The sequence below is a fragment of the Triticum aestivum genome, chromosome 2A (assembly GCF_018294505.1).
Source record: "Triticum aestivum cultivar Chinese Spring chromosome 2A, IWGSC CS RefSeq v2.1, whole genome shotgun sequence".
NCBI classification, from domain to species: Eukaryota; Viridiplantae; Streptophyta; class Magnoliopsida; order Poales; family Poaceae; genus Triticum; species Triticum aestivum.
In genome coordinates, this window is record NC_057797.1 from 131,293,155 (window position 1) to 131,316,874 (window position 23,720).

The window sequence follows — 23,720 nt, forward strand, 5'->3', positions numbered from 1 at the left end:
AAACTTCCATGTTTTGAAGACTTCCATAAAAATCGCCTATTCACCCCCCTCTAGTCGATAACTTGCACTTTCAATTGGTATCAGAGCAAGGTACTCCCTTGTTCTATTTGATTCGGTTTAACCACCTAGAGTTTTAGCTATGTCGACTGCAGGGATAATCAAAGTCTCCACTGCGTGCCCTATCTTCGATGGAACTGAATATCCCTACTGGAAGAATAAGATGCGCATGAATCTTGAAGCCATTGATGTCGATCTCTGGTATGTCGTCAAGAATGGCGTTCCCAAGACTGGTGAAGGTGTCACCCCTGCTGATGTCAAGAAGTTCATTCAACTGGATTCTACTGCCAAGAACATCATTTGTGGTCATCTGACCAAAGGACAGTATGGCCGTGTGAGTCCTCTGGAAATGTTCAAGTTAGTCTGGGACTGGCTCTCCAAGGTCAACGAAGGCGTCTCAACCCAGAGAGATCAAAGGATCAGTGTTCTTCGCAACCTCTTCAATCGCTTCAAGAGAAACGACAATGAGAATGTCCAGCTCACGTTTGATCACCTCACTGACATCGCAAATGAGCTCCGTGCTCTCGGCGCTATGATACGTCCATTTTGCATCATGCTTTTATATCGATATTTATTGCATTATGGGCTGTTGTTACACATTATGTCACAATACTTATGCCTATTCTCTCTTATTTTACAAGGTTTACATAAAGAGGGAGAATGCCGGCAGCTGGGATTCTGGGCTGGAAAAGGAGCAAATATTAGAGACCTATTATGCACAGCTCCAAAAGTCATGAAACTTCACGGAAGACGTTTTCATAATATATAGAAAATACTCAGCGGAAGAAGTTCACCAGGGGGCCACACCCTGCCCACGAGGGTGGGGGCGCGCCCTACCCCCCTGAGCGCGCCCCTACCTCGTGGGCCCCCTGGTGGCCCTCCGGTGGCTATCTTCTGCTATATGAAGTCTTTCGATGGGAAAAAAAATAACAATCCTTCTTCTCGGACAAAACTCCGCCGCCACGAGGCGGAACCTTGGCGAAACCAATCTAGGGCTCTGGCGGAGCTGTTCTGCCGGGGAAACTTCCCTCCCGGAGGGGGAAATCATCGCCATCGTCATCACCAACGCTCCTCTCATCGAGAGAGGGAAATCTCCATCAACATCTTCATCAGCACCATCTCCTCTCAAAACCCTAGTTCATCTCTTGTATCCAATTCTTGTCTCCAAGTCTGGGACTGGTGCTAGTAGGTTGCTAGTAGTGTTAATTACTCCTTGTAGTTGATGCTAGTTGGTTTATTTGGTCGAAGATCATATGTTCAGATCCTATATGCATATTAATACCCCTCTGATTATGAACATTCTTATGCTTTGTGAGTAGTTACATTTGTTCCTGAGGACATGGGAGAAGTCTTGCTATTAGTAGTCATGTGAATTTGATATTCGTTCAATATTTTGATGAGATGTATGTTGTCCCTCCTCTAGTGGTGTTATGTGAACGTCGACTACATGACACTTCACCATTATTTGGGCCTAGAGGAAGGCATTGGGAATTAATAAGTAGATGATGGGTTGCTAGAGTGACAGAAGCTTAAACCCTAATTTATGCGTTGCTTCGTAAGGGGCTGATTTGGATCCATATGTTTCATGCTATGGTTAGGTTTACCTTAATACTTTTGTTGTAGTTGCGGATGCTTGCAATAGAGGTTAATCATAAGTGGGATGCTTGTCCAAGTAAGGACAGTACCCAAGCACCGGTCCACCCACATACCAAAATTATCAAAGTACCGAACGCGAATCATATGAGCGTGATGAAAACTAGCTTGATGATATTCTCATGTGTCCTCAGGAGCGCTTTTCTCTATATAAGAGTTTGTCCAGGCTTGTTCATTGCTACAAAAAGGATTGGCCACCTTGCTGCACTTTATTTACTTTTGTTAATTGTTGCTCATTACAAATTATCCTATCACAAAACTATCTGTTACCACTTGTTTCAGTACTTGCAGAGAATACCTTGATGGAAACCGCTTATCATTTCCTTCTGCTCCTCGTTGGGTTCGACACTCTTACTTATAGAAAGGACTACGATAGATCCCCTATACTTGTGGGTCATCAAGACTCTTTTCTGGCGCCGTTGCCGGGGAGTGAAGCGCCTTTGGTAGGTGGAATTTGGTAAGGAAAAATTTATATAATGTGCTGAAATTTACTGTCACTTGTTACTATGGAAAGTAATCCTCTGAGGGGCTTGTTCGGGGTATCTTTACCCCGACCAGTAGAGCAAAGAGTTTCTCCTCAACCTTCTGAATCTACTGAAAATGAAAATGTCTGCTTTGAAATTCCTTCGAGTATGATAGAAAAACTGCTAGCTAATCCCTTTTTAGGAGATGGAACAAAACATCCTGATGAGCATCTAATATATGTGGATGAAGTTTATGGATTACTTAAGCTTGCAGGTGTACCCGGAGATGTTGTTAAGAAGAATGTATTCCCTTTATCTTTGAAGGGAGATGCATCGACATGGTATAGGCTATGTGATGATATGGAGTCTTGGAATTACAAACGATTGAAATTGGAATTTCATCAGAAGTTTTATCATATGCATCTTGTTCATCGTGATCGCAATTATATATATAATTTTTGGCCTCGCGAAGGAGAAAGCATCGCTCAAGCTTGGGGGAGGCTTAAATCAATGTTATATTCATGCCCAATCATGAGCTCTCAAGAGAAATGATTATTCAAAATTTTTATGCTCGGCTTTCTGATAGCAATCGCACCATGCTTGATACTTCTTGTGCTGGCTCTTTTATGATGAAGACTATTGAATTCAAATGGGATTTATTGGAAACAATTAAACGCAACTCTGAAGATTGGGACCTCGACAAAGGTAAGGAGTCAGGTATGACACCTAGGTTTGATTGTGTTAAATCTTTTATGGATACCGATGTTTTTCGTAAATTTAGCACTAAATATGGACTTGACTCTGAGATAGTAGCTTCTTTCTGTGAATCTTTTGCTACTTATGTTGATCTCCCCAATGAGAAGTGGTTTAAATATCATCCTCCCATAGAAGTAAAAGTAGTTGCACCTATTAAAGTTGAAGAAAATATTGTCACTTATAATGATCCTATTGTTCCTGCTGCTTATGTTGAGAAACCACCTTTCACTGTTAGGATAAAGGATCATGCTAAAGCTTCAACTATGGTTCGTAAAAGCAATACTAGAACTTATACACCTCATGAGCAAATTAAAGTTGAACCTGATATTGCTATTGTTAAAGATGTCTTGTCTGATAATATTGATGGGCATGTTATTCATTTCCTTGATGAGACTGCTAGAATTGCTAAACCTTGTGCTAAAGATAAAAACAGACCGGTGGTAGGCATGCCTGTTATTTCTGTTAAAATAGGAGATCATTGTTATCATGGCTTATGTGATATGGGTGCTAGTGCTAGTGCAATACCTTATTCCTTATACAAAGAAATTATGCATGATATTGCACCTGCTGAGATAGAAGATATTGATGTCACAATTAAACTTGCCAATAGAGATACTATTTCACCAATGGAATTGTTAGAGATGTTGAAGTCTTGTGTGGGAAAACTAAATATCCTGCTGATTTTCTTGTTCTTGGTTCCCCACAAGATAGCTTTTGTCCCAATATATTTGGTAGACCCTTCCTGAACACTATTAATGCTACCATAGATTGCAAAAGGGATGTTGTTACTATCAGTTTAGATGATATGACTCATGAATTTAATTTCTCTAAATTTAGTAGACAACACTGTGAAGAAGAATTACCTAGCAAGGATGAAATTATTGGTCTTGCTTCTATTGCCGTACCTCCTAGTGATCCTTTAGAACAATATTTGCTAGACCATGAAAATGACATGTTTATGAATGAAAGAAGGGAAATAGATGAAGTATTCTTTAAACAGGAACCTATTCTGAAACACAATTTGCCTGTTGAAATCCTAGGGGATCCTCCTCCACCCAAGGGTGATCCCGTGTTTGAGTTTAAACCGTTACATGATACTCTTAAATATGCTTATCTTGATGAGCAAAAGATATATCCTGTTATTATTAGTGCTAACCTTTCAGAGCATGAGGAAGAGATATTATTGAAAACTCTGAAGAAGCACCATGCTGCTATTGGGTATAGTCTTGATGATCTTAAGGTCATTAGTCCCACTCTATGTCAACATAAAATTAATTTGGAAGAAGATGCTAAACCAGTTCGTGATCATCAACGACGGCTGAATCCTAAAATGAAAGAAGTGGTAAGAAAGGAAATACTAAAGCTCCTTGAGGCAGGTATAATTTATCCCGTTGCTGATAGTCAGTGGGTAAGTCTTGTCCATTGTGTCCCCAAGAAGGGAGGTATTACTGTTGTTCCTAATGATAAAGATGAATTGATCCCTCAAAGAATTATTACAGGTTATAGGATGGTAATTGATTTCCGCAAATTAAATAAGGCAACTAAAAAGGATCATTACCCCTTACCTTTTATCGATCAAATGCTAGAAAGACTATCCAAACATACACATTTTTGCTTTCTAGATGGTTATTCTGGTTTCTCTCAAATACCTGTGTCAGCCAAAGATCAATCAAAGACTACTTTTACTTGCCCTTTTGGTACTTTTGCTTATAGACGTATGCCTTTTGGTCTATGTAATGCACCTGCTACCTTTCAAAGATGCATGATGGCTATATTCTCTGACTTTTCTGAAATGATTTGTGAGGTTTTCATGGATGATTTCTCCATCTATGGATCTTCTTTTGATGATTGCTTGAGCAACCTTGATCGAGTTTTGCAGAGATGTGAAGAAACTAATCTTGTCTTGAATTGGGAAAAGTGCCACTTTATGGTTAATGAAGGTATTGTCTTGGGGCATAAAGTTTCTGAAAGAGGTATTGAAGTTGATAAAGCCAAGGTTGATGCTATTGAAAAGATGCCATGCCCCAAGGACATCAAAGGTATAAGAAGTTTCCTTGGTCACGCCGGATTTTATAGGAGGTTCATTAAGGACTTCTCAAAAATTTCTCGGCCTCTGACTAATTTATTACAAAAATATATACCATTTGTTTTTGATGATGATTGTGTAGAAGCATTTGAAATTCTTAAGAAAGCATTGATCTCTGCACCTATTGTTCAGCCACCTGATTGGAATATACCCTTTGAAATTATGTGTGATGCTAGTGATTATGCTGTAGGTGTTGTTCTAGGGCAAAGAGTTGATAGGAAATTAAATGTTATTCAATATGCCAGTAAAACCCTAGACAATTCTCAAAGAAATTATGCTACCACTGAAAAAGAATTCTTAGCAGTTGTATTTGCTTGTGATAAGTTTAGACCTTATATTGTTGATTCTAAAGTAACTATTCACACTTATCATGCTGCTATTAAATATCTTATTGAAAAGAAAGATGCTAAACCTAGACTTATTAGATGGGTTCTCTTGCTACAAGAATTTGATTTACATATTGTTGATATAAAGGGAGCTGAGAACCCCGTTGCAGACAACTTGTCTAGGTTAGAAAATGTGCTTGATGACCCACTTCCCATTGATGATAGCTTTCCTAATGAGCAATTAAATGTCATAAATGCTTCTCATACTGCTCCATGGTATGCAGATTATGCTAATTACATTGTTGCTAAGTTTATACCACCTAGTTTCACATACCAACAAAAGAAATAGTTCTTCTATGATTTGAGGCATTACTTTTGGGATGACCCACATCTTTATAAAGAAGGAGTACATGGTGTTATTAGACATTGTGTACCTGAGCATGAACAGGAATAGATCCTACGCAAGTGTCACTCCGAAGCTTATGGAGGACACCATGCTGGAGATAGAACTGCACATAAGGTATTGCAATCTGGTTTTTATTGTCCTACTCTCTTCAAGGATGCCCATAAGTTTGTCTTATCTTGCGATGTATGTCAAAGAATTGGTAATATTAGTAGACGTCAAGAAATGCCTATGAACTATTCACTCGTTATTGAACCATTTGATGTTTGGGGCTTTGACTATATGGGACTTTTTCCTTCCTCTAATGTATATACACATATTTTAGTTGCTGTTGATTACGTTACTAAGTGGGTAGAAGCTATTCCAACTAGTAGTGCTGATCATAACACTTCTATTAAAATTCTTAAAGAAGTTATTTTTCCAAGACTTGGAGTCCCTAGATATTTAATGACTGATGGTGGTTCACATTTTATTCATGGTGCTTTCCGTAAAATGCTTGCTAAATGTGATGTTAATCATATAATTGCATCCCCTTATCACCCTCAGTCTAGTGGTCAAGTAGAATTGAGTAATAGAGAGCTCAAGTTAATTTTGCAAAAGACTGTTAATAGATCTAGAAAGAATTGGTCCAAGAAACTTGATGATGCATTATGGGCCTATAGAACTGCATATAAAAATCCTATGGGTATGTCTCCGTATAAAATGGTTTATGGAAAATCATGTCACTTACCTCTCGAACTAGAACACAAGGCACATTGGGCTATTAAAGAACTCAATTATGATTTCAAACTTGCCAGTGAGAAGAGGCTATTTGATATTAGCTCACTTGATGAATGGAGAACCCAAGCCTATGAAAATGCCAAGTTGTTTAAAGAAAAAGTTAAAATATGGCATGACAAAAGAATACAAAAGCGTGAGTTTAATCTAGGTGATTATGTATTGCTATACAACTCTCGTTTAAGATTTTTTGCAGGAAAACTTCTCTCTAAATGGGAAGGTCCTTACGTTATCGAGCAGGTCTATCGTTCCGGTGCCATAAAAATTAACAACTTCGAAGGCACAAATCCGAAGGTGGTGAACGGTCAAAGAATCAAACATTATATCTCAGGTAATCCCATAAATGTTGAAACCAATGTTATTGAAACCGTAACCCCGGAGGAATACATAAGGGACACTTTCCGGAACGTTTCAAACTCCTAAAAGGAATAGGTATGTGGTACGGTAAGTAAACCGACTCCAAAACATTTTTTAAGGCAATATTTCTCTGTTTTGGAATATTTAGAAAAATAGAAAAATAAGAAGCAGTCTGGGAAGGACACGAGGGCTCCACGAGGGTGGAGGGCGCGCCCTACCCCCCGGGAGCGCCCCCTACCTCGTGGGCACCTCGTGTGCTCTCTGGACTCCGTTTTCTTACACGACACGTATTTTGGTCGGTAAAAATTCATTATATAATCTCCCAGAGGTTTTGACTCCCGTATCACGCAATTATCCTCTGTTTTGTGTTTCGAGCTGTTGCTGCTGCAGATTAGAGCAAGATGTCTTCGCAAGAGTCAGTCGGGGAGAGCCGGGTGTCTTACCCAGCACCGAGATCAATGACAAACAACAATGTTGACCTCTTTGGGCCAGCAACGGAGGAAGAGATGGTGGCCTAATTAAAGAGCATAAATGCCATGGAGGAGGATCAAGAAGTCACTTCCCGCTTCCGAGCTGGATTCACAATGGGAGAACTGCAGATCTCGGCTATTCCAAACTCGGTTATCCCTTCCAATGTTAGATTTCTTTCTTATGAGAATATGAAAAAGAGTGTCACTGGTTCTCCCACAACTATGCAACACCCTTGGGTGCAGGGAGCTTTGGCTGTTACAGGAAAACTCTGAAAGGAAATAATGGACCTCAAGCAGCAAGTCAATAAGCTTGAGGAGGAGAATCATATCCTGAGGGGCATCATCGCCAAGAACATCACATCACCACCCACGAAAAGAGAGACATAATCACCATCACTTTTATCTTTACCGTTTTCCTTAGTTTGATCCTTTTGGTATTATCTTGATCTAGTAGAATAAAGTTTATGGCATGATCTAGTTTTGAGTTTTGCTTTATAATTCCTCTATGTAATCGAGTCCGTGAGCTATATAATAAAGATTAGTGTTGAGTCAAGGGCTTGATTATTTTTCCATGATCCTAAGGGAATAAAAGAAAAGAGAAAGAAATAAAAAGAAACAAAGAGATCATGTGGATCTTGTGGAGAGTAATGAGCTCACATAGAAAAAGTATGATGAATAAAAGTTGTTGAGAGTTGACAAGCATAGTTTTGGTCATCGTTGCAATTAATAGGAAGTAATAAAGAAAGAGAGGTCTTCACATATAAATATACTATCTTGGACATCTTTTATGATTGTGAGCACTCATTAAAATATGACATGCTAAAGAGTTGACGTTGGACAAGGAAGACAATGTAATGGGTTATGTTTTCTTACATCTGAGATAAATTATATTATCATGGATCATCCAACATGGTTGAGCTTGCCTTTCCCCCTCGTGCTAGCCAAATTCATCACACCAAGTAGAGATACTACTTGTGCTTACAAATACCCTCAAATCAGTTTTACCATGAGAGTCCACTATACCTACCTATGGATCGAGTAAGATCCCCTAAGTAAGTTGTCATCGGTGTAAGCAATAAAAATTGCTCTCTAAATATGTATGACTTATTAGCGTGGGAGAAAATAAGCTTTATACGATCGTGTGATATGGAAGAAATAAAAGCGACAGACTGCATAATAAAGGTCCATTCACAAGTGGCAATATAAAGTGACGTTCTTTCGCATTAAGATTTTGTGCATCTAACCATTAAAGCGCATGACAACCTCTGCTTCCCTCTGCGAAGGGCCTATCTTCTACTTTTATCTCCTACCTTGCATAAGAGTCATGGTGATCTTCACCCTTCCTTTTTACATTTTATCCTTTGGCAAGCATAGTATGTTGGAAAGATCCTGGTATATATGGCTAATTGGATGTGAGTTTTCATGAACTATTATTGTTGACATTACCCTTGAGGTAAAACGTTGGGAGGCAAAACTATAAGCCCCTATCTTTCTCTGTGTCCGATTAAAACTCCATACCCATAAGTATTGCGTGAGTGTCAGCAATTGTGAAAGACTATATGATAGCTGAGTATGTGGACTTGCTGAAAAGCTCTTATATACTGACTCTTTCCTATGTTATGATAAATTGCAATTGCTCCAATGACTAAGATTATAGTTTGTTAGTTTTCAATAAAGTTTACGATTCTTACTTGAAATTGTGATCGAATTGTTACTCTAGCATAAGAAATCATATGACAAGAATTATGTAAGTTGCTGTTCTAAGAAATCATGATGCCCTCATGTCCGTATTTTATTTTTTATCGACACCTCTATCTCTAAACATGTGGACATATTTTTTGATTTCGGCTTTTCGCTTGAGGACAAGCGAGGTCTAAGCTTGGGGGAGCTGATATGTCCATTTTGCATCATGCTTTTATATCGATATTTATTGCATTATGGGCTGTTGTTACACATTATGTCACAATACTTATGCCTATTCTCTCTTATTGCATTATGGGCTATTGTTACGCCCTGCCCACGAGGGTGGGGGGCGCCCTACCCCCCTGGGCGCGCCCCCTACCTCGTGGGCCCCCTGGTGGCCCTCCGGTGGCTATCTTCTGCTATATGAAGTCTTTCGATGGGAAAAAAATAACAAGCCTTCTTCTCGGACCAAACTCCGCCGCCATGAGGCGGAACCTTGGCGGAACCAATTGATACATCTCCAATGTATCTACTTTTCCAAAGACTTTTGCCCTTGTTTTGGACTCTAACTTGCATGATTTGAATGGAACTAACCCGGAATGGCGCTGTTTTCATCAGAATTACCATGGTGTTATTTATGTGCAGAAACAAACATTCTTGGAATGACCTGAAACTTCATGGAGCAACTTTTTGGAAAATATAAAAAATACCTGCAAAAGATGAAGGCCAGGGGGCCCACCACCTCTCCACGAGGGTGGGGGGCGCGCCCCTACCTCATGGGCCCCCTAGTGCCTCTCCAACTCCGACTCCAACTCTATATGTTGTGTTTTTGGGAGAAAAAAATCAGAGAGAAGAATTCATCGTGTTTTACGATACGGAGCCGCCGCCAAGCCCTAAAACCTCTCGGGAGGGCTGATCTGGAGTCCGTTCGGGGCTCCAGAGAGGGGAATCCATCGCCATCGTCATCATCAACCATCCTCCATCATCAATTTCATTATGCTCACCGTCGTGCGTGAGTAATTCCATCGTAGGCTTGCTGGACGGTGATGGGTTGGATGGGATCTATCATGTAATCGAGTTAGTTTTGTTAGGGTTTGATCCCTAGTATCCACTATGTTCTAAGATTGATGTTGCTATGACTTTGTATGCTTAATTCTTGTCACTAGGGCCCGAGTGCCATGATTTCAGATCTGAACCTATTATGTTTTCATCAATATATGAGTGTTCTTGATCCTATCTTGCAAGTCTATAGTCACCTATTATGTCTTATGATCTGTTAACCCCGAAGTGACAATAATCGGGATACTTACTGGTGATGACCATAGTTTGAGGAGTTCATGTATTCACTATGTGTTAATGCTTTGTTCCGGTACTCTATTAAAAGGAGGCCTTAATATCCCTTAGTTTCCGTAAGGACCCCGCTGCCACGGGAGGGTAGGATAAAAGATGTCATGCATGTTCTTTTCCATAAGCACGCATGACTATATTCGGAATACGTGCCTAGATTATATCAATGAACTGGAGCTATTTCTGTGTCACCCTAGGTTATGACTGTTACATGATGAACCACATCCGGCATAATTCTCTATCACCGATCCATTGCCCACGAGCTTTTCCTATATTGTTCTTCGCTTATTTATTTTCCCGTTGCTATTGCTATCATCACTACAAAATACCAAAAACATTACTTTTACTACCATTACCTTTTGTTACCGTTACCACTACTATCATATTACTTTGCTACTAAATACTTTGCTGCAGATACTAAGTTTCCAGGTGTGGTTGAATTCACAACTCAGCTGCTAATACTTGAGAATATTCTTTGGCTCCCCTTGTGTCGAATCAATAAATTTGGGTTGAATACTTTACCCTCGAAACTGTTGCGATCCCCTATACTTGTGGGTTATCAAGACTATTTTCTGGCGCCGTTGCCGGGGAGCATAGCTCTATTCTTTGAGTCACTTGGGATTTATATCTGCTTATCATTATGAAGAACTTGAAAGATCCAAGAACCAAGATTTATCCCTCAACTACAAGGGGAGGTAAGGAACTGCCATCTAGCTCTGCACTTGATTCACCTTCTGTTTTGAGTAAGCTTGCGGCACCTAAAACTGCTTGTGCTATTCGTTCTGATATGTCGCATGTTATTGATGATGCTACTTCTGCTATGCATGATACTTATGATGAAACTACTTCTATGCTTGATACTATTGTGCCACTTGGTGAATTTCTGGATGAACAACTTGCTAGGGCTAGAGAGATTGAAAATATTGAATCTGATAATACTGATGAAAGTGATGATGAAGAATCACTTGTTATTCCCGAGGGTTATGTTTTCGATCAAGAAGCCTCTTTAGCTATTTTAGCTTGCAAAGATAGATACGAACTTAAGAGGTTATTAGCTAAATGGAATAAGCAATCTCTAAATGCTAGAATGAAACCTGACCCTGCTTTTGCTACTTCACCTATCTGTGTTACCGATAAGGATTATGAATTCTCTGTTGATCCTGATATAATTACTTTGCTTGAATCTAATCCTTTTCATGGCTATGAATTTGAAACTGTTGTGGCACATCTTACTAAATTAAATGATATAGCTACCCTGTTTACTAAAGATGAGAGAACTCGCTACTTTTATATCCTTAAAATATTTCCGTTCTCATTAAAGGGTGATGCTAAGATATGGTTTAATTCTCTTGATCCTGGTTGTGTGCGTAGTCCCCAGGATATGATTTATTACTTCTCTGCTAAATATTTCCCTGCTCATAAGAAACAAGCTGCTTTAAGGGATATATATAATTTTGTGCAAATTGAAGAAGAGAGTCTCCCACAAGCTTGGGGGAGGCTTCTCCAATTACTTAATGCTTTGCCTGACCATCCTCTTAAGAAAAATGAAATACTTGATATCTTTTATAATGGACTAAGCGATGCTTCCAGAGATTACCTGGATAGTTGTGCTGGTTCTGTTTTTAGGGAAAGAACACCAGATGAAGCTGAAATTCTATTGAATAATATGTTGACAAATTAAAATAATTGGACACCTCCGGAGCCAATTCCTGAGCCTATTCCTAAACCAACTCCGAAGAAGAGGGGTATTCTATTTCTCAGTCCTGAAGATATGCAAGATGCAAAGAAATCTATGAAAGAAAAAGGTATTAAAGCTGAAGATGTTAAGAAATTACCTCCTATTGAAGAAATACATGGTCTTGATTTACCGCCTATTGAAGAAACTCATGGTCTTGATAACCCGACACAAGTAGTAAAGGTAAATTCTCTCTATAGATATGATAAAGATGAAATCCCATTTACTAAGTTTGCTAGCCCATGCTTAGATGAGTTTGATAAATTTATGGCTAAGCAAGAAGACTTTAATGTTTATTTTGGTAGACAATTGAAATACAATTCATATATGCTTGAACACTTGGGTGATTATATGGCTAATGTTAAAGGTGAACTTAAACTCATTAGTAAACATGCTTCTATGGTTACCACTCAAGTAGATCAAGTACTTAAAGCTCAAAATGATTTGCTCAATGAATTGAATAGTAAGAATAATGATAATGTTGTTAGAGTTATGACTAGAGGTGGTAGAATGACTTAGGAACCTTTTATCCTGAAGGCCATCCTAAGAGAATTGAGCACGATTCTCAAAGAAATAATGTAGATGCACCTAGTCCTTCTAAAAGGAAGAAACAGAAAAATGATAGGACTTTGCATGCTTCTAGTGAACCTATTACTGAAACACCTGAGAATCCAAATGATATTTCTATTTCTGATGCTGAAACTCAATATGGTAATGAACCTGAAACTAGTGTTAATGATAATGTTCATGTTGATGCTCAACCTAGTAATGATAATGATATAGAAATTGAACCTGCTGTTGATCTTGATAACCCACAATCAAAGAATCAATGTTATGATAAGAAAGACTTTGTTGCTAGGAAACACGGTAAAGAAAGAGAACATTGGGTTCAGAAACCCATGCCTTTTCCTCCCAAACCATCCAAGAAAAAGGATGATAAGGATTTTGAGCGCTTTGCTGAAATGATTAGACCTATCTTTTTGCGTATGCGATTAACTGATATGCTTAAAATGAATCCTTATGCCAAGTATATGAAAGAAATTGTTACAAATAAAAGAAAGAAACCGGAAGATAAAATTTCCACCATGCTTGCTAATTATACTTTTAAGGGTGGAATACCTAAGAAACTTGGAGATCCCGGTGTACCCACTATACCATGCACTATTAAAAGAAAGGAAAACTTTGTTTTTGCCACTCTAGTTTTTGCCAACTTTGCTTATGCCACTCTAGAATTTGACATTTCACTTTTGCCACTCTTAGCTTTTGACAATATATCACTTTTGCCATTCCGTGGCAAAAGCAAAAAAATTAGAGTGGCAATTGTGATACATGTCAAAAGCTAAGAGTGGCAAAAGTGAAATGAAAAATTATCGTTTTTTCCACGGAATGGCATTTGTGATGTATTGTCAAAAGCTAAGAGTGGCAAAAGTGAGATGTCAAATTGTAGAGTGGCATAAGCAAAGTTGGCAAAAACTAGAGTGGCAAAAACAAAGTTTTCCCTTAAAAGAAACTATGTTAAAACTGCTTTATGTGATCTTGGAGCCGGTGTTAGTGTCATGCCTCTCTCTTTATATCGTAGACTTGATTTGAATAAGTTGACACCTACTGAAATATCTTTGCAAATGGCTGATAAATCAACTGCTATACCTGTCGGTATTTGTGAGGATGTGCCTGTTGTAGTTGCAAACGTTACTATTTTAACAGACTTTGTTATTCTTGATATTCCCGAGGACGATAGTATGTCTATTATTCTTGGAAGACCCTTTTTGAATACTGCAGGGGCTGTTATTGATTGCACTAAAGGCAATGTCACCTTTCATGTTAATGGTAATGAGCATACAGTACACTTTCTGAGGAAACAACCTCAAGTTCATAGTATCAACTCTATTGGGAAAAGTCATCGATTATATTTGGAGGTTTTGAATTTCCTCTACCTACCGTCAAGAAGAAATATGATATTCTTATTATTGGGGATGTGCATATCCCCGTTGAGGTAACATAGTGTTATTCGAAATTTCTCCGCTTCCATGTTATTCGGAATGAGTTCGTTAACAAGACTTGATCAACCTTGTTAGTGGATTCCTTTTGATGATCATGAGATGGATGAAACTAGAAGGCACAACCTTCTGTACCCCACTTTTACTTTCTGTTATTTATATTATATAAAGTAAAAATAAATATTTTTCTGTCTGTTATCTGATTATTCGTGCAATATAAAAATACCCCAAAATAAAAGTTCTCAAAATGCCCTGAAATTTAAATATGATTTTTTTCTAGAATATTTGAGAATATTTGGCACTGAGAACACAACAGGGGGGTCAACCACCTGCCCACGAGGGTGGAGGGCGCCCCCTACCCCCTGGGCACGCCCCCCTGCCTCGTGGGTCCACAGTGGACCTCCTCCACTTATCCTTTCACCCACACACTCCTTCTTCCTCCCCCAAACACGAATAACCAGCTCAAACCCGAGTCCAAGCTCATTTTGCTGCCATTTTCGATCTCCTTGCTCAAAGCACCTCTTACAAAACTGCTTGGGGAGATTGTTCCTTGGTATGTGACTCCTCCATTGGTCCAATTAGTTTTATTTCTAGTGCTTTATTCATTGCAAAATTTTGCTGCTTAGGTGACCCTGTTCTTGAGCTTGCATGTCAAATTTATATGGTCAAAAGTAGTTTTGATGCATGATATAGGCCCTAGGCACTTGTAGGAGTAGTTGCTATCAATATTATTGAGTTTGGTTTACTTTTATTTTGAAGTTACTAAAAATTTCAGAATTTTTCAGAGGAAGAAAAATGCATAGGAAAATGTTCCAAGGTGGTCCCTCAAGGAAGCAAGGACCCAGGCTTGCAATGCGTGATGCTGATGAAGAGCCACCAAGAGACACTCCAGTGCGTCCTTGTGAGTGGCCTTCTGAGAACTTTATGGATCGAGCGGAAATTAAGGAAGAATTTAACGCATATTTGCGTAACGTTGATCTTGTGAGCTTCAAGGAAGAGAAGTGCAGTCAGTATCGCAATCTCACTAGTACCTTTGTGAGGAGGTTTGAATTTTCATCTTCACGCAATTCTCCAACTGTCCTATTTGATCTTTATGAAAATTCTTATACTATGGACTTAGAGGATTTTACCACTGGTTGCAAACTTCCACAGTGGGGTAGTATAAGGGATCCTCGCAAATCTGAATTTAGAGATTTTCTTGCTAGCATAACTGTGGGAGAATCTAGAGATATAACACATGCTACCATAGGGAGCATTCACTTTCCTGCTATACATTATTTTGCTCTCTTCATAGGTAGATGCATTAATGGTAAAGATGAGGCATGTCACATGTGTGTCCCTGACCTCAGTATTCTTAGGAGTGCTGTGTTAGGAGACCAATCTTATAATTTGGGAGCCATTGTTGCACGTAGGTTGCATCTTAATAGATTTAATGGAGATTTCTTTGGATGAATTTATGCAACCTGCATAGCTAATTTTCTTGGTGTAGCCATACGCGAAGATGATATTGAATTACCTCGTGCTTACCTAGACTTTAATGCTATGGTTCACCACCAGTTTGTCGAGAGGAATGAATCACCTCTCCAGTATTGACTAATATTTGACAGACGCCGTGTTGTCCATATTACTCTCCCTTCTCCTGCCTTCTTTGATCATTAGGCGAAATGAAGATATACTATTACCAGAGAGGAGGCAAATGAGTACGAGAGGAGAGCGGAGGCTGCTCGTCGCCACACTGCAGCTCAGCAAGCGATAGCCGCTGCATCGCAGTACGACCCCAACTATTATTATGGATATCCGCCAGGCCAGCCATGGCCATAGACCAACTTAGGCCAAAAGCCTAAGCTTGGGGGAGTACGTATTTCCCACCGACATTACATTTATGTTCACACACTCATTGCTAGATGTCGGTGCTCATACTTTTTCATTTGTATCATCCATGCTAGTTTATTTCCTTTTTATGCTTTCTTCTTGTGTGTTTAATAAACCTTAAGAAAAACAAAAAAAATTAGTTGTAGCTTTTAATTAGTTTACTTTCCATGCTTGTAGTAGTAATTAAAAAAAGAAAACTCAAAAATATTTCCTGTTCTTCTTTTGCTTGTTGGGAGCTTTCCCGTGTAAATAGTTTTATTTCTTTTCTTTTCTTTGGGGGTCGATAGGAGAAGACCATGATTAAATTGTTGAAGTGGCTCTTATATGCATAAATGTTGACCTGACGAAAGAGCCCATATTGCCTTGTATTCTCCTGTTTATTGAATGCTTGCAGCTTCCATCTTAGTCTAATGCACGTGCACTATTATTATTATTCACATCATTCGGTCGTGCAAGTGAAAGGCAATTATGACGATATATGATGGACTGACCGAGATGAGAAAAGCTGGTATGAACTTGACCTCTTTTGTTTTTGTAAATATGATTAGTTCATCGTTCCTGATCCAGCCTATTATGAATAAACATGTTTGCAATGACAATTAGAGATCATAGTTTCTTGTGCCATGCTTGATTAGCTATGAGTTATAATGGTTTACCTTGCGTGCCAACATGCTATTGAAATGGTTATGATGTGGTATTATAGGGTGGTATCCTCCTCTGAATGATTTAAGTGACTTGACTTGGCGCATGTTCACGCATGTAGTTGAAACAAAATCAACATAGCCTTCACGATATTTATGTTCATGGTGGATTATATCCTACTCATGCTTGCATTCGGTGTTGATTAATTTTAATGCATGTTCATGAATGTTGTCGCTCTCTAGCTGGTCGCTTCTCAGTCTTTTTCTAGCCTTCACCTGTACTAAGCAGGAATACTGCTTGTGCATCCAATCCCTTAAACCCCAAAGTTATTCCACATGAGTCCACCATACCTACCTATATACGGTATCTACGTGCCGTTCCAAGTAAATTTGTATGTGCCAAACTCTAAACCTTCAAATAAATATCCTGTTTTGTACGCTCGAATAGCTCATGTATCAACTAGGGCTGTCTGTATCTTCCATGTTAGGCGGGTTATTCTCAAGAGGAGTGGACTCCGCTCGTCACTCACGAGATAAATGGCTGGTCACCAGGATGCCCAGTCCCATGCTTTATGCAAACTAAATCAAAATAATTGCAAACAAAACTCCCCCTGGGACTCTTGTTAGTTGGAGGCACTCGTTGTTTCGAGCAAGCCATGGATTGATGCTTGTTGGTGGAAGGGGGAGTATAAACTTTACCATTCTGTTTGGGAACCGCCTATAATGTGTGTAGTATGGAAGATATCGCCATCTCTTGGTTGTTATGTTGACAATGAAAGTATACCGCTCAAAATATTATCCACCTCTGTTTCAAAACCGAGCTCTGGCACCTCTACAAATCCCTGCCTCCCTCTGTGAAGGGCCTATCTATTTACTTTTATGCCGAGTCATCATCCTCTTATTAAAAAGCACCAGTTGGAGAGCACCGCTGTCATTTGCATTCACTATTGTTAGTTTACATTGAGTATGACTTGACTGGATCTCTTTTACCATGAATTACAATGTCTAGTCAGTCCTTGGTCTTTAAAGGTGCTCTGCATTTATGTTTTGCGGTCTTAGAAAGGGCTAGCGAGATACCACCTTGTTATATCATATTATGATTGTTTTGAGAAAGTGTTGTCATCCAAGATTTATTATTATTGCTCGCTAGTTGATTATGCTATTGATATGAGTAAACTTGAGACCTAAGCGTTATTGTGAATGTGGTTATTTATAATCTTTGCTGAAAACTTGAATGCTGGCTTTACATATTTACAACAACAAGAGCAAACCGAGTTTGTAAAAGTTTTTCTTTATCACTTTTAGTTTGTCAACTGAATTGCTTGAGGACAAGCAAAGGTTTAAGCTTGGGGGAGTTGATACGTATCCAACATATCTACTTTTCCAAACACTTTTGCCCTTGTTTTGGACTCTAACTTGCATGATTTGAATGGAACTAACCCGGACTGACGCTGTTTTCAGCAGAATTACCAGGGTGTTATTTATGTGCAAAAACAAACGTTCTCAGAATGACCTGAAACTTCACGGAGCAACCTTTTGGAAAATATAAAAAATACCTGCAAAAGATTAAGGCCAGGGGGCCCACCACCTCTCCACGAGGGTGGGGGCGCGGCCCCTACCTCGTGGGCCCCCTGGTGCCTCTCCGACTCCAACTCTATATATTGTGTTTCGGGGAGAAAAAAATCAGAGAGAAGAATTCGTCGCGTTTTATGATATGGAGCCACCGCCAAGCCCTAAAACCTCTCGGGAGGGCTGATCTGGAGTCCGTTCAGGGCTCCGGAGAGGGGAATCCGTCGCCATCGTCATCATCAACCATCCTCCATCACTAATTTCATGATGCTCACCGCTGTGCGTGAGTAATTCCATCATAGGCTTGCTGGACGGTGATGGGTTGGATGGGATCTATCATGTAATCAAGTTAGTTTTGTTAGGGTTTGACCCCTAGTATCCACTATGTTCTGAGATTGATGTTGCTATGACTTTGCTATGTTTAATGCTTGTCACTAGGGCCCGAGTGCCATGATTTCAGATCTGAACCTATTATGTTTTCATAAATATATGAGTGTTCTTGATCCTATCTTGCAAGTCTATAGTCACCTATTATGTGTTATGATCCGTTAACCCTGAAGTGACAATAATCGGGATACTTAACAGTGATGACCGTAGTTTGAGGAGTTCATGTATTCACTATGTGTTAATGCTTTGTTCCGGTACTCTATTAAAAGGAGGCCTTAATATCCCTTAGTTTCCGTAAGGACCCTACTGCCACGAGAGGGTAGGACAAAAGATGTCATGCAAGTTCTTTTCCATAAGTATGTATGACTATATTCGGAATACATGCCTACATTATATCAATGAACTGGAGCTAGTTCTGTGTCACCCTAGGTGTCGGTGTCAAAACCGGTGGATCTCGGGTAGGGGGTCCCGAACTGTGCGTCTAGGCGGATGGTAACAGGAGCCGGGTGACACGATGTTTACCCAGGTTCGGGCCTTCTTGATGGAGGTAATACCCTACGTCCTACTTGATTGTTCTTGATAATATGATTAGTACAAGAGTTGATCTACCACGAGATCGAAGAGGCTAAACCCTAGAAGCTAGCCTATGGTATGATTGTTGTTCGTCCTACGGACTAAACCCTCCGGTTTATATAGACACTGGAGGGGGCTAGGGTTACACAGAGTCGGTTACAAGGAAGGAGATCTACATATCTGTATCGCCAAGCTTGCCTTCCACGCCAAGGAGAGTCCCATCCGGACACGGGATGAAGTCTTCAATCTTGTATCTTCATAGTCCGACAGTCCGGCCAAAGGATATAGTCCGGCCGTCCGGATACCGCCTAATCCAAGACCCCCTCAGTAGCCCTCGAACCAGGCTTCAATGACGATGAGTCCGGCGCGCAGATTGTCTTCGGCATTGCAAGGCGGGTTCTTCTTCAAACTCTGAGTACCTACTAAATAGTGCCCGGCTTCTCGTAAATGTTGCGCTTGTTGGCTTCTGCGTCCAATAATGGCCATCTTCCACGTGCCAAGCGAATGTGAGGAGCCAAGGTGTTTTTACTTTTACCACCCCATCTATGTGAATGAACTATCTATTAAAGAGACGAGGATCCTCATATCCAAACCACACCATCCTCCCTCAGCGAGAATTCATCGAAGCGCGCCCGAGAAAATCCATCCCAACATGGCCGACCAGCGCAGCTCCTCCTCTCGCTCCCGTAGCCCCAAGCCCAAAGATTGGGAGAACCGTTCTGTCCCGCACAGCCAATTAGTGAAGCTACAGACCCAGGGATTCCTCCCTCCAGCGTATATGGTCCCGGTTCGAGCCAGGCTCGCCACCTATAATGGCAGGGAGCAAGCGGAGAGCTTTGCCAACCCCTGTAAGGGAGAGCGGGTATGCCTTGTCCCTTATCTGTTAAGGGGACTCAGATTTCCAATCCATCCATTTCTCCAAGGGCTCCTGGAGTTCTACGGCCTCCAGTTGCACAACCTCACCCCTGCCTCCATATTGCACATCGTTGGTTACGTAGCACTTTGCGAGCTGTTTCTGGGTTGCAAAGCTCATTTCACGCTGTGGAAGAAGTTGTTTTGCCTTGTGCCCCGTACACAGAGGGGATCAATATATCAAGTGGGCGAGCCGAAGTATGGCGCATCGCTGGGACCAGATACCTATCCGGTACCCCGAAAAAGACGTCCGAGGACTGGCCTTCGGAGTGGTTTTATATGGAGGATGTTCCTCTCCCGGATCCTATCCGTATTGGTCTTCCTGAGTTCGACGACGCCCCTCTGAAGAAACGCCTAAGCTGGCGCCCACGGAGCCCACAAGAGGAAGATGGTAGAGATGTATTTTATCTGATGGGCCGGATAAAGTTGCTGGCCAAATCAGGACTGACCATAACTGAGGTTATGGCAATATGCATTATGCGGGGGTGCAGCCACTTCAATATCGAGGCCACCCCATGTGGGACTTCAATGGGGAAGATGATGCCACTCGCTGCGGGCGCAAGGGACCGGACTCCGTTGCTACTCTAGCAAAAATTCTATCCGATCTGTATAAGGGGGAAGAAGAGGAGTTCCTCCGCATCAAGCCACGGGATGGATTCTCCATGAACAACCCTTGAAGCTGGGTGAGCTTCCGCTCTTTTTACTTCCATCCAAACCTTGTTTTCGTGATAAATATTTACCTTGCTGTTTCATCGCAGGAACTGCGTAAGGCGGTAGGGGAGATCAATAGCCCACCTCCACAACCGGAGGATCCTGAACGGGCCCTCGACCCCGGCCTCAAAGAGGATCCGGACATATTCGTGGAGCTAATTGATAGGATTTTCTATCAGCTAAGCTGTGATGACGCCATGGTGGCCATTATAGCCGACTACCCTGGGCTACTCCCAGCCTCGTAGGTAAATGAGATCGGAGTCCCAACCTTTGAAAATGATTTCCTTTTATGCACTTCACCTACCGTATACAAACGGTGTTTTATAGGGAAGGCCCTTGGGATGCCATGCCGAGCCCGCGATGACTCGCCAAGAAGGGGTTTCAAAGCCGGACATGCTAAAAAGGAAGGCGGTCCGGACGAAGACGCTGGCGCAGAGGTATGATGGAACACCTCACTCTGTGGTTGTCGTCTTTAAAAACATAATAACACCCGTGTTTCCTAGAAGGAAGAACGCTCGCTGGACAATATCCGGAGAGGTCGCCGATCACACCTCTACCAGTCGGGCTCCAGAGCCGGACACAGAGGCGGAAGCTAACACGAAGCACATGCTGGATGCTCCTTCTACAGAGGATGCGGATAAGATATCCGCTACGAATTCTAAAGTGGAGAGCACCATGAATCACAGGCTTCGCCGAGCCGTACTCCGTGATGCTTGTTTCTCCCGAGAGGCGTTTGATGCCTTCAACTCAGGAGATGCGTACATCCGTGCTGCTCAAAATGGTCTAGCCAGAGCCACGGACCAGTATGTAAAGGATGTACTGGTAAGAAAATTTGATGAGTATATATATCAGTAGCCCCTAAGACTTGAAACAGTTGGCACAACTGATTTAAGGATCATTTGTTGTGCAGGTTCTTACAGAGAAGAATACTCGACTGTCACAAGAGCAGGAGGAGTGCAAGACCAACTTCGGGCCGCCGTTGTCGCATTGAAGGAACCTAAAAAGTCCCCAGCTGGTAACATTTGTTTCAAAGAATGATTGGTACCATATAGTGTGCGGCATGGCTGCAGATCTAGCAATAGATATTGCAGATGACTCCGGAGAGAATCCGGAGGACCAACATGTCGTACGACAGCTAAAGGCTGGTGAACGCGTACTGACTAAGGTCAGGCGGGAGAAAAACAATCTCCAAGATGCCAATACCAAGCTGAGCATGGAACTGAAAGATGTTCGAGCCCAGCTTGCGGACTCCGAGAAGGAGAATAAGCGGCTTCGACGCGGCATTTTCAGTAAGTGCTTGAACGAACCCTTACAAGTGGGTGGCGGAGAAGCCGGCTAACAGAGTTATGTCTGCAGGTATGCTGACGGGTCGTCCCGGGGGGGGGGGAGATGCCCGGGTCTGCGGGTGATCTTCTTCTCTCTCACAACTGCACGTACAAGTTCGGCAGGTGATGCAAGGTATCGCCCAGGCCTTGTGGCCATCCGTCTCCCTGCCCGCAGGCATTGGAGAGCTTGCGGAGAAGCTCAAGGGAGCACGGTGGCGCTTCCGATTATGGAAGATATCGGCCTGCCGTCAAGGTGCCAAGGAAGCCTGGGCCATGGTGAAGACGCGGTATACCAAGGCTGACCCAAACCACATGGCCGAGGTCGGACCTGTGGGGCCTGATGGGAAAGAGATCCCCGTTAGCTTAGTGTATGGGCAAGTAGAATTAACCGCAAAGTACTCCCAACAGGATTGTAGGCTAGACAGCCTGTTGGATGGTATAGAGGAGGAATTTAGTCAGTCTATATGACTATGTAATTAAAGTGACATGTATAATGCCTTCTAGCCGGATTGTAAATCATTTGTCATGGCGGACCTTTTCGCTTCAACCTCGGGACCCGATAGTCTGGAGTGTATCCAAATACCCGCTTAGTTATATAAGAACCAGGGTATGCGTGGAAACCAGGCGTAGGGGTCATTAGTGCTTGAACAGACAAGTACCCAACTAGTTATGTTAGATTACATGGGTAGTAAGAAACATCTTCCAGGGAGAATAGTTCCGTTAAGGGTTCCTTTCCCTGGGTACGCATGCCCTAAAGTGCATGTCCGGACTGTGAGAGGAGATGCAGGCAAAAACATCTGGGGGGCATATATGGAAAATAAATAAAAATCATCTTTTGTTCACCGACCGAATATTCCCTTAAGAACACTAGCTTTCGGCTTCACCCAGTCTGAGGTACACATCCGGCTGACCCGGCAGTAACAATCGCAGAGGTGCTCCCCTTATGCCCTAGCCGAATTAACGGGAACGTAGGGCATAAATACAAGAGCCAGGCAACGCAGCTTGGCCAAAACTTAAGTCATATCGATGCATATAATGGCGAAGAAAAGGTACATGCGGAAGAATAACACATGTGCGGGGCATGAAGCCCAGACAAATAAATAAGCTTCTGTGTAAGAAGCCCCAGGTATAATGAGCGTGGTTAGCGCGTCAATAGTGTGCAAGCAAGGCACAAGTTGGCCCTTGAAGGCCTTGAGAAAGAATAAAAGAGAGAAAGAGAAAAAAGACAGATAATGTATGTGCAAAAAATGGACAGAGGAAGGAGATGAACATAGAGTCCGGCACTAGGCATATAATCTTCGGAGCCTGGCTGCGTTCCATGGGTTCGGCTCAAGTCGATTATTCGATCCATCCCGCAGACGGTACGCTCCACCGGTCAGAACTTGGTCAATAATGAAGGGACCCTCCCATTTGGGCTCGAGCTTGGTCTTTTTCTTCTCCGGCAGGCATATAACTAGCTCGCCAACGTTATAAGTTTTGGCCCGTACTTCTCTGCTTTGGTATCTGCGAGCCTGTTGCTGATAGAATGCGGAACGGGCTTTTGCCACGTCACACTCCTCCTCCAGAGTATCCAGACTGTCCTGCCGATCGAGCTCAGATTCTCTTTCTTCGTACATGCG